At 34.1% G+C, this 11,880-nt stretch overlaps 1 long non-coding RNA gene across 4 annotated transcripts in view; it reads left to right on the top strand.

The window, feature by feature from the left end:
* Nucleotides 1–10,724, top strand: part of LOC106461101 — a 23,145-nt gene extending 12,421 nt beyond the window's left edge. For 3 of the 4 annotated variants that reach the window (XR_001290912.2, XR_002610922.1, XR_002610921.1), the window contains 3 exons: nucleotides 1,372–1,470; nucleotides 9,031–9,060; nucleotides 10,499–10,724. This is a non-coding gene — a long non-coding RNA (uncharacterized LOC106461101). Of the gene's footprint in view, nucleotides 1–991; nucleotides 1,471–9,030; nucleotides 9,061–10,498 lie in introns of those variants that run through there. The other variant, XR_002610920.1, reaches the window with a different exon arrangement.
* The last annotated feature ends 1,156 nt before the right edge of the window (nucleotides 10,725–11,880 follow it).

Here is an 11,880-nt window from a genome sequence, read left to right as displayed (position 1 = left end):
GACTGTGGAAATTAAGTGTATTGCAAAGTTGAATTGAGAAAGAATAAACTAGTTTTATTTAAGAAAGGACTTGTATCGTAGAAGTTCCTTCGGGAAGAATTTCTACGGAAAATTAACAAACGAACACAGACGTAACAATGCAATAGAAATCCTAAGAAGATTACGTATGTGAATAGTTTTTTTGCTTTTTTCATCTACTGTCGTTTAGAAAACCTTAAGTAAAACTGCAGTACATTACAGTTAGTGATACATGTGTAAAGTCTGAACGTTTTACGTACAAGGCGACATTAAACAGGCCTTTTCAGGTCAATGTATATTGTTAGTGTATGAATATTTAGATTTTGAATGTTAACACGAAAAAATAGTCCTTTCCAGGTCTAGATTGCTATTAAACTAATATATGAGTAAATCATGAAACACGCTATACAACAGGTTCAACTTAAATACACAATATATTAATTTTAAGTATTCAAACGTTTTTTTTATTGAAGTGAAAAAATAAAGTTGTCCGTAACGATGATGTGAAGACTATACAGAATGAAGTATAATTTTTTTTTTATAATGTGATCATTTGTTTTGTTTTAAAGCAAAGCCACATTGTGCTATCTGCTGTGTCCACCGCGGGGAATCAAATCCCGGATTTTAGCGTTGTAAATCTGTAAACTACTGCCCTACCGGCTGAAGAAGGTTATAAACTATCTAGTGTTTGAACGTCTTATGGAAAACAGACCTCTACACAGATTGTAGTGTATGAATATTCATGAAGTACGGTATACAAATAATCAAAATGTAAAACATAACATTGTTCAATACGACGTAATCCCACGTTGATACATGTTGAGCATTTGAGCTTGACAATCTACAACACACTGTTATGGTTTTCTCGCCAAACTACGTAACAATCATCAGCCCGAGCATAATTGATGACCTCATCGTCCTACACTTTGAAACTATCCACCCACTAGCAACACGAACCTTAGTACCAAACACACTATCTGCCCTTTGGCGCCGATCTCTGGAACTATAACGTCATTTCACATCCCGGTCTCAAAGGATAACCTTTTTAAGACCATGATTAATGAAGAAGTATAACTAATCAGGAACTATTATGCACTGCCCAGTTTTTTTCAAAAGCATTATATTATAGTCACCCACTGGAGCGTCATTTCACATAAGGCTTCGTCGGGGAGGGGGGCAGACAAGGTTGCTATCGCTTATGTGTTAATCCAACCTGACGTTTGTAACCCCCCCCCCACACACACACACAAAATAATAATTACGTCCCTGATCACCTAAGTCATGTCTGCTAAATCTTGCTTTAAGATATATTGATTGAATCGCTCTAAAGCCTTGCTTATTTTCAACATATAGGACCAACAAGTTGTTGAAACGTGCACTAAACAGAATTTACGGTTACAGCGCCGTAAACGACGATATCCAGTGATAACTTGGAGAAGAGCTTTTAGTTTGGTAAGTACACTTTCTGTCCTATGACTAACTATTACTTTTCGTTTGATCTTTTCTAATCCGTGAATTATTGTGCATGGATGTATTATACTTTCAGTACTCTCACTGGAAATTACTGATATCAATAACAATACAAAAGGTAAGTAGTAAACGAAGTTCGCTTTATAAAGTCATTATATATAACTGTAAACTTAAAACTTTGAATTTAATAGTTATGAAACTAGTAGGAACTTATTTATAGACTGAAGATATGCAATGTAAAAACTGGTATTATTTGTGATATTCGTAATAAATGAAACAATACATTTGCTGAGATTCTTCTGGGCAGATATCTGCTGGGATGTTTAATCCCTGTGCTTAATCAAAGACCGTACTTTGATCAATATATGATAGTTATTATGAAGATATAAGTTATAAAGCAGAGAAGAAAGTAACAGGAGGATAGAGTAAGTATTATAATTGTAAATCTATAAGGTAGTTTTTGTATTGGTATACCGCAAAAAAAAAGGTATGAAAGCAGGCTGAGTACACTGGAGAACAAAAGAAATGCTACTGGAGAAAACTCGAGTGATTCGGTGTAATTTGATGGTGCTGATTTAAAAAATATAGTCAGAATTTGCCCATCACCTCTAGGTTTTATGTTATTATAATACCTCAATATTTTATCAGCACTATGTGAAATACCATGCAATCAACTCAGTATAATAAATTTATAGTTGAAGTTAAGTTTACTTGGACAGTTGAATGGGTAAAAGACATACATTTTTGATAACTTTAAACACTGACGATGTTGTATTGGTGTAAAATTCCAAGTATATTGTTCATATATGCTAGGTATTTTCAATATGATTATAGCGAATTGCACCACTTTTGCTTCATTCCCACGCTAACCTGCTTCATCCTGTTCATCTAGTAATTCTATTTCTGTGGCACCACAACATAAACTGTTTCATCTGATCACACACAAAAAAAAGAGTTAAATTATGTGATTCATGTCTTGTCTCTATCAAAGCAGCATGGGGAATTTCTTAGCTCTCGTTTACATCAATGGAATGTATTAGCTCCAGAAACAAGAGTTTCAATTTACTGAAGTCGCCATCAACGTCTAGCTTCTCACTACCACATGCAAGATACCATGTGTTTCTGTACAGATGTTGATGCACTAATAGAAGAATTAGGTACAGAACATTATCCTCAAGAATGGAAACTTTTATCGATTCATTTAAAGCTAGTCTTAAAGTTGTACTTTTGCACAATGGGAACACTAAACCATCAATTCCTGTTGCTCATGCTGTGAATATGAAAGAAACCTATCAAAGCATGAAAATTGTACTTGAGGCCCTCAAATATGATCACCACAGGTGGAATATATATGATGATTTAAAAGTTATTGCACTCCTGCTAGGCCTGCAGAGTGTGTATACCAAACATTGTTGCTTTTTGGGGACAGCTGAGATTATAAAAATAATTTCAAAAAAAAGAAATGTCTTGTGAGAGAGAATTAAATACTAGGGAAACGGAATATAAAGTATCAAGCTTTATTGAATCCTCAAAATATATTTCTGTCCCACTTCATATTAAACTGGGACTCATGAATAATTTTAAAAGGAGTGAATTTAAATGGTAATGGTTTCAGATATCTGTCTCACAAGTTTCCAAAAAGTAGTGAAACAAAAATGAACTGAGATATCTTTTTTGCATGTGCTCTAGAATTACAGGAAAATGGGGTCTAGGATGTCACTTAAGATGCACAACTTACATTCCCATTTAGTCTTCTTTCCAAATGATCTAGGTGCAGTGAGTAATGAGCATGGTGAGCAATTCCACCAAGATATTTCTTCAATGGAACAACGATATCAAGAACAATGGAATCCCGCGATGATGGGAGATTACTGTTGGTTCTTACAGTGTCAAACTGAGAACATACACAAATGTCGCAATATGGCAAGAATATATTTTGTAATAAGAAATACAAAATATTACCATAATGAAAATTTTGAACATAGCCTGAATGTATTTTCAGTATATAATCTTATTATACTCATTGCTTTTTTAAACTGATATTGCTATTATGTATTGTTTTTGAACATTCTTAAATGCAATTCTCAATGAAGATATAAAGTTATTTAGTACTCTCATTATCGTGGATTTAATTTTTGTTCAACTTATGAAGTTTATGGCATTGTGTAAGTAATATTAATAATTTGTACTTTAACTAGTCTCTGCGTTAGAATTTAGGTTTAGTACACTCATATTATAGTCTTTAATATAGATTTGATGCTTGCTTCACTCATATGTTTGTTTTTCTATACTGTACTATACTAATAACGATGCTCCACGTCTCGTGCTATTCTTGGATTACGTTCTCTATTGTCAATTAGGCTCAGACTGAGAGTTATGGTAATGGATCATTGCCCAACACTATGACTTCCATTTTAACACGTTTATTTGAAGGATGGTGAGGACAATTTTAAACTACAAATCTTGAAAAACATTTCATAGACCGTCTAATGCACATGGCACAAATATTTACTAGAGATACATTTGAGGGAGGGGTAGGGACATGGCTGGTTTGTTGTAAAGCTCAAAGCTGCACAATGGGCTAGCTGTACTTTGCCCACTATGGATAGGTTTGTAGTGATTCCAGTTCCTTTGACTGTTTCTCTGATGAAAACAGCCATTGATTCCGAGATGGAACTGAAAAAATTGTAAGCCTTCATCATCAACAAATCATTCTTTATTATCTTGTCACGAGTGCCAGAAGATATGGCAACCTTTATCGCAGTGGTTTTATGGGTATGGAGGTTCTCTTCATAACTAAAGTCTTCACATTGCGGATATGGGCATTGCTCTGGACTGACTTGGGATGTATAAACGTTTTCCTGTACGAGATTTTACAAATATATGTAAAATTGTGAAATTTCCCTTCTTCGATATGGTGTCCTTTTTTAAGAAGGGCTGCGACACTAAATCTTTAATATACTCATTATTTAGTAAGTAAATAATAACAATCAGAGTAAGCAATGTACTTAGAAAGAAACTACAAATCAATATGGCCATCAGTATAGCTAATTAAGTATACTTTTCTTACATATATCTTTATGAAGATTAAAATGCATTTTTCATCAGCTGGATACTCTCGCTGTTTGTTTGTTTTTTAATTTCGCGCAAATCTACACGAGAGCTATCTGCGCTAGCCGTCCCTAATTTAGCAGTGTAAGACTAGAGGGAAGGCAGCTAGTCATCACCACCCACCACCAACTCTTGGACTACTCTTTTACCAACGAATAGTGGGATTGACCGTCACATTATAACGCCGCCACGGCTGAAAGGGTGAACATGTTTAGTGTGACGGGGATTGGAACCCGCGATCCTCAGATTGCGAGTCGAGCGCCCTAACCACCTGGCCATGCCAGCACAGATAGCCCATTGTGTAGCTTTGTGCTTAATTACATATAAACAAACCAATAAGATGATTGTAATTTTATTCTACTACTAATTTATGCTTGACGAATTGCCACTGGCCTCGGCACAGACTTTTTCTTTCAATAATCTCCATATTTCTACCTTATTTTACCTAGTCTTCCAGTTGATCAGTGTGATCCCTGTTCTATCATCCCCTGTTCCCTCAGTCTACATGTTATTTCACTGATGACATCATTTGGAAATCTCACCAGGTCGCTTAAGGGCTTTGCTTTACCAGCTAGGTAGTCCAATTTCTCATTGAATGATATTGCACCACTGTAGCCTGGAATATAAGTTGCTATCGGATGAACCTTCAAGTTTTACCCACTTTCTTTGTACAAAATATGTATCCAGTTTTGTGATGAAGTTTAGAGAGTATGTTAGGAGTGGAATCCTCTCATGACCTTCACTGTTATTGGTCCATCAGACAGTATGTTATTGTATACTTTATATTCTGCTCTGAAGTCACCGATTTTTTGCTGTTATTCATTTAAACATTAGAAGCCCATTTCTCTAAATGGCTTCTGCCCAGACAAGTCACGTCTTTCATTACTGAGCTATCCGTTGTTATGATCAGTGTTAATCTCTGCTTACATATCCATTTAATGAGTGACTTTGGCTATGTTGTCCAGTTTTAAATACAACTTAATAAAGTTGAGAGAAAGCAAAGTGCTAGTAAAGCACAATCATAAAAAAGTGGTGACAAAGTGGTAGTAGGATTCATCAATTCGTAAGGAATTGAAACTCAACAATGAAAGAGAAGTTCAAATTTGAGGAGAAAAGTCAACTAGATGAAGTAGTGAAGTCGGAAAAGAAAGTAAGTTTACATTTTGTTCTTATCTTGCCTGTTTTTGGTTTAATGGTAGTTCAGTTAATTGTTAGTAGTGGTTCATTGTTTAAGAGTAGAGAATTAACGCTAACATGGATTATAATTGGGAATCAATAATAAAAAATTAGTTGGGAAACAAATATAGCGAACTGAGTATAACATTTAGTAACAACTGAAAAAAAAAAGAGCAATATATGAAGTTTTAACTGATATGAGAGTCACAATAGATGATTTTTTTAACCTTGAGCTAAGTGAAAATACAAGAACTACCAGTGGTGTTTGCGAAAGTTATCATGGTAATGATTAAGAGCTTGTCACCTAAATGAAACCTTTAGAATCTGAATATAAACGTAGAAGCTCAAAATATATGCTTGAAGTAGAAACTGAGAATAAACAATTGGAAATAGAAGCTGAGAAAGAAACGCTTAGAGCTATAGTTAGAAGAAAGGAATAAGGAGAAAGAATTGCAGTTCATGGTTGATGATGAGTGAAAGGCAGTTTATTTCTTTTGCTAGGGCTGGCATGTATGAAAGAAGCACCCATGTGTAGTTGCCCAAATAAACTTTGCGAAAGTAATATAGATGTATTTGTATGTGCGTTTGAAAAATAACAAAAGCAGGGTAATGGCAACCACAGGGTACAGTGAGGAAAATAATTCCTTTAATACGTGTAAAAGCTTTAACAGCATACGATAAGATTGGGAGCACAGACGAATTAAAGCATGAAGTAATGAAATCAGCTATTCTAGAGATGTATGAGTTAAGTCGTAAGTCTCATTGCAGGAAGTTCGGAGAGCTAGTAAAAACGACAAATAAGGCATTTAAAGAATACGAAACAAGGTTGCATAAGTTGCTAATTAAATGGATCAAATGACCTAATTGTACTGGAGATGCTGACAAGATTGTAGATTTAATCTTTCAAAAGCAGATTTCGACAAAATTACGAACACAGTTAATAACATGGTTAAAAGATAGGAAGCTAGCAAACACATGCGAGACAGTGACGTTAGCGGATGAATATAAATATGTAACAACGAGGAAACATAACGGGTTGAAAGTATGTGAAAACCAAACTAGTAGAACTACTTATCACAAGCAAATAAAATTGGATCAGCACTAACTGAGAATTGTAAAAAAACCCATTCTACAGAGTGATTTTGTAAATAAGAGTGAGACTACAAATCTCCAACAAAATATTTTATATGTGACCAAGTTTGGCATATAGCTAAATTTTGTAGGCAGAATAAGGAAACTGCAGAAGGAAGGAAGACTTTAATGCATTGTATTGAAGACAGAGAGAAAATTTCAGATAAATATTTAGAAGAAGTGATGATAAATGAGCAAGTCATGAATGTATACAAGGATACTTGTAGTTGATAAACTCTGGTAAGAAAAAAGTTAGTTAAAGATAACCAACTCACAGGTGATACATTAAGTTTAATTGGGTTTAGCACTACAACAGCAGGGGCTCGGTATACTCTACCATTAGGTAAAGTCATATTGAAATTTCAAGCTTCGGAAGGTGAGACAGTCGCAGGGGTGCCGGATGATATCCCACCTTCGTTTTTGCTTGGTAATGAGAATGAAGCTATGGGGTTGCAAAATACTCTAGTAGCTGTGGTAACACGTAGCTAAAATAGCCAGATAACAAATGAGATTAGAGAAAACTCTGAACAGAGTTACTGAAGAAATGAATCATGAAGAATACAAATAACTGCTGTTAGAACAGGGAATATGGATCAAGACTAAATAATCAAATGGCAGTTAGAATATGAGAGTTTGGATAAATGCCACAGTGAAGCCGTGGTAGAGGAACTGGAAGTAAGTAAACAAGAGCATAATCATTGTTACTGGCAGGAAGGAGTGTCAAGACATAAGTGTAATAGGAGTGATGTAATAGTATTCCCAAAGGAATGTAGACAGATAGTATTAGAGTTAGGGCATGATGCAGTACTGACTGGACTTTTAGGTATAGCTAAAACAAAAGAAAGGATCAGTAACAACTGCCACTGCCCACGTATGTTTGGAGATATAGAGACTTATGAAGAGCTGTCAGGGATGTCAACTAACTTGTAAGAAGGACATGGAAGTGAAAAGCCCAATGATTAAGTTACCAGATATTAGCAAAGTCTTTAGTTCTATTAGTGTCAATATTATTCGACCACTTCCAGTAACAGAGCAATGGGATAAATATATTCTGAGAGTGGTTGATTCTGTACTAGATATATAGAAGAAGAAGCACTAAGTTCTAGAGAAAATCAAGCCAAACGATGGGATTTCAGAAATTGTTGTTTTGGTTGTTCTTGTTGCTCTTTTTATAGCTGCATTCTGCACCCTGTGTAACTTAGTCATTGGTGACTATTATCAGTGAATCATTTCGATATGTTTAAGTAATCTCGAGTACAATGAACGTTACCGAAATATATTATACAGTGACATTAATTTCATGGTTAAAACAATATGCATGTTTTTGGATTCTTCTGTAATGGAGATCATTCTAAGCTGGTTTCAGACCACAGAAAATGCAAACTTTGGAATGAGGGTCTCCACCATTCTGTAACCGCCAGGGATGTTTCTCACTCAATCCCCCATTCATGCAGCAGTCACAATTTAAGTCTGGGCTCACCTCTGGATATATTCTTTACTCGATTCACTACGTAGTTTATGTTGTAAAACTTATGTTTAGTACACTTATTACGTAAGTTGTTTTATGTACTTCAGATTTATTACACCCAGTATTTACTTTCTATTGAGAATCTTATGTCTGCTTGATTCATTATGACTTTAGATTATATAACTTGCTTACTACATTCATTACGTTCTGTATATTTTGTGTTTACTACATTTATTATATAGTAAATATTGTAGGTTTCATGTTTATTACACTCATTATGTAGTTTATATTGATTATTTAATGTTTATGATAATTGTGTAGTTTGTATAGATGACTGAATATTTAGAAGAAACATTATGCAGTTTAGTTATATATTTTTATAATGTTTATGAGAATCGTTATGTAGTTTATGTAGATAATTTAATGTAGTTTTTGTCTTAGGTTTGATGTTTATCACACTCATTATGTAGTTTTTCCTTTATTGTTTTTTGCTTATCAAATTAGTTAAGTGATTTGATATTCCGGACTTGTTTTGAATTAGATACTGTGTTCGATTTATTTTAAAAATATTTATGTTTCACAGAGTTAGTGTGCAGATTTTATTAAACAGTTTGATATCGTGTTTACTAAAATTTGTTTTCTATTCCTTTTTGCAGTATGAAAAAACAATGGAATGCCTGAATGACGTAAGTAAAACGCAAAAAAGGAATTAAAATTTATAGTCATCTACATATGGCAATCAATAAGTAATATTTAGTATGTTGATTATATCGGGGTTTTCTGAAATCCGTCGAGGAGCAAATAATTCAAGAATGGAGAGGTATAGGAAAATAATTATTATTGATGTAAAATGCGGTTTAGTAGGCCTACCACGTGACAGATCACTGAGGTCATTAAGGTCAGCTTCAAGGTCATGCTCTTCGAAACATATCCCAAAACTTCAGTTGTAAAGATTTATCAAAATTGCACTATAATAATAATAGTTATAGATAATAGTTATAGTATTATGAAATGGTGGCAAACAATCAATAGCTGTGTTCAAAGTGCTGGCTAATGTTCTTGGTCTGGTCACAAAGGTCTATGAGTAAATGAGCCTGCCGGCAATATACAGCCACAAAAACACATTTTCTATTAAATGATGTGAAGGATGACGTTCATCTGCAAACTGTTCTGCCTACAATCCGGCGGCAGCCGAGCATCCTAGTGACACCCTCCACACACACTATGATCATATTAAACTGTTCCATTATTTAAATGATTTGGTAGCAGTTACAGCACAATGCTTGCTTGCCACCTAATTTAGGAGGCTTATATTTTAATATTTTAGCCTTTTCGACTTTCATAATATGCAAAATGTTGACCCTTTGCTTCAAACTTAAGGTTGTTTAACAACTTTTGCTATGATCAGATTTTCTTTTTCTGTTGCACAACTCCACGTGCATGGAAGAGGTGTACTTTTGCTTACAATGTTTGTACTTGAGGTAATATTTCATTTAAAATATTAAATTTGTTATTGTCTACAACTTTGTCATGGACACTGTGGGTATATAATACATATTATTAAACATTCTGAAGGATTTGTTTTGTTTGTAATTAAGCACAAAGCTACACAATGGGCTATCTGTGCTCTGCCCACCACGGGTATCGAAACCCGGATTCTAGCGTTGTAAGTCCGCAGATATACCGCTGTGCCACTGGGGGGTTTCTGAAGGATGTGATCTTGAATATACCTCAATGACATTGTCATATAGTAATGCCACAACATCCCCATTCCATACCATTAGCAATTATTTTCCTATACCACTCCATTTCTGAATTATTATTTCTCAATAGGTGTCCCCCAGTGGCACAGCGGTATGTCTGCGGACTTACAATGCTAGAAACCGGGTTTAGATACCCGTTGTGGGTAGAGCACAGATAACCCATTGTGTAGCTTTGTGCTTAACTTCAAACAAACAATTCTCAATAGATTTCTGAACCGCACTTAAACCACATTTAAAATTGTGCGTTGCTTTAAGTAAGAGAAAAGATATAACTTAAAAATAATTGGAAATGATTTTGTATCAAAATAGTGGTGATATGGAAATTGTTAAGATTTGTTGTGTTTTGTTTTGTTTTTTTTAGAACTGTGAAAAGCAGTTGACGAGAGGAGCTAAATAAAAGTTGAGGATAAGAAACAACTTCAGCACTCATTTAGATGTTTCTGGAAGTAGTCTTTTCTTTTCACAGTGAAATTTAATAAATATCTAATTGGGAATTATTCTTGGTATACTATGAAATTAGAGGCTTAAAAATTATTTTAATACAACCAAACCATAGTACTTGTACCAGGAGGCCTGTAGTAAATTGAGCTGAGTTGTATGAAATGTTGATTTGTGTTTTTTTTTATTCTTTCACAAATGGGTACTATGAATGATCATAGATGTTACTTCATTAATCGAAATGGTACTTTCCTGTTACATCTATTGTAATTATTTTATAAATTTGCAAAGTGACTGCCAAAAATAGATTCAAAATTTCTCAAATCAGTATTTAAAGGTTAGAAATTCCCACTAAAACTCTATACTTGTTATTCAGAATTTTGGATTTAAAAAATCATATTAATCACAACTTATAATGCAATGTCCAATTCACATGAAAATGAGAAATTAGTTTATTCACACAAGTTTTTATCGGTTGTATATAGCAAATCTTTTGTTTATTTTACACACAACGTTTCACCAGGTTTGCCTGGCATCATCTGGTGGAATACAAGAACTGATGATGCCAGGTAAACCTGGTGAAACACTGTATGTAAAATAAACAAATGTTTTACTATGTATAACTGATAAAACTTGTGAATTCTAAAAACACAGTTTTTTTTCTGATAATTAAATTATTTCATTCTTTTCGTAACGTTTCTACAGATAACATTCAAATGTACACAGTTTTAGTCATAACAGCACAAATATTTTAACACTAATGGCACAACTAAATGTAGGCTTAACCTCAAATACAACTTGTTAATATAAACTGCGAGACGTACGCCTAACTTAACTAGTTTAGCTTTGATTAATAAACACGTAATTCGTCAAGTAACTGAATAACAGAACAGATGCGGTAACTTTTCATCAAATATTTCACTCTGACTGGTACTCTATGAACTGATTACTCATTCATATTTATAACTAATACATTCATATAATCTTAATGCAGTTTAAGACCTTAACTCATGCGCCCTCTAGATAATATCTAAATTAAAAGATTGAAAATATATTACTTATAGCACTGTCTCCTTCCTGGATTGTAAAGTCTCTTGAACAATACTAATACAAACATTTAAGCACAACATTGAACCGTCCATTCAGTTAGTATTTTTGGTGGTTTTCTTTTTCTAGGCCTATGGTATGCAGATGGAATGACTTTTGTTCGTTATTGTCACTGGCAATCCTTTCGCTGGATGAGTTCTTCCTATGTCGTCGAATGAATTCACTGGCAGCTTTACCCTTATTGATCCTTTAGAAGTA

This window comes from Limulus polyphemus, unplaced genomic scaffold (assembly GCF_000517525.1).
Source record: "Limulus polyphemus unplaced genomic scaffold, Limulus_polyphemus-2.1.2 Scaffold897, whole genome shotgun sequence".
Lineage (NCBI taxonomy): Eukaryota > Metazoa > Arthropoda > Merostomata > Xiphosura > Limulidae > Limulus > Limulus polyphemus.
Note: the sequence above shows the minus strand (reverse complement) of the source record. Positions and strands in the feature narration are given on the sequence as shown.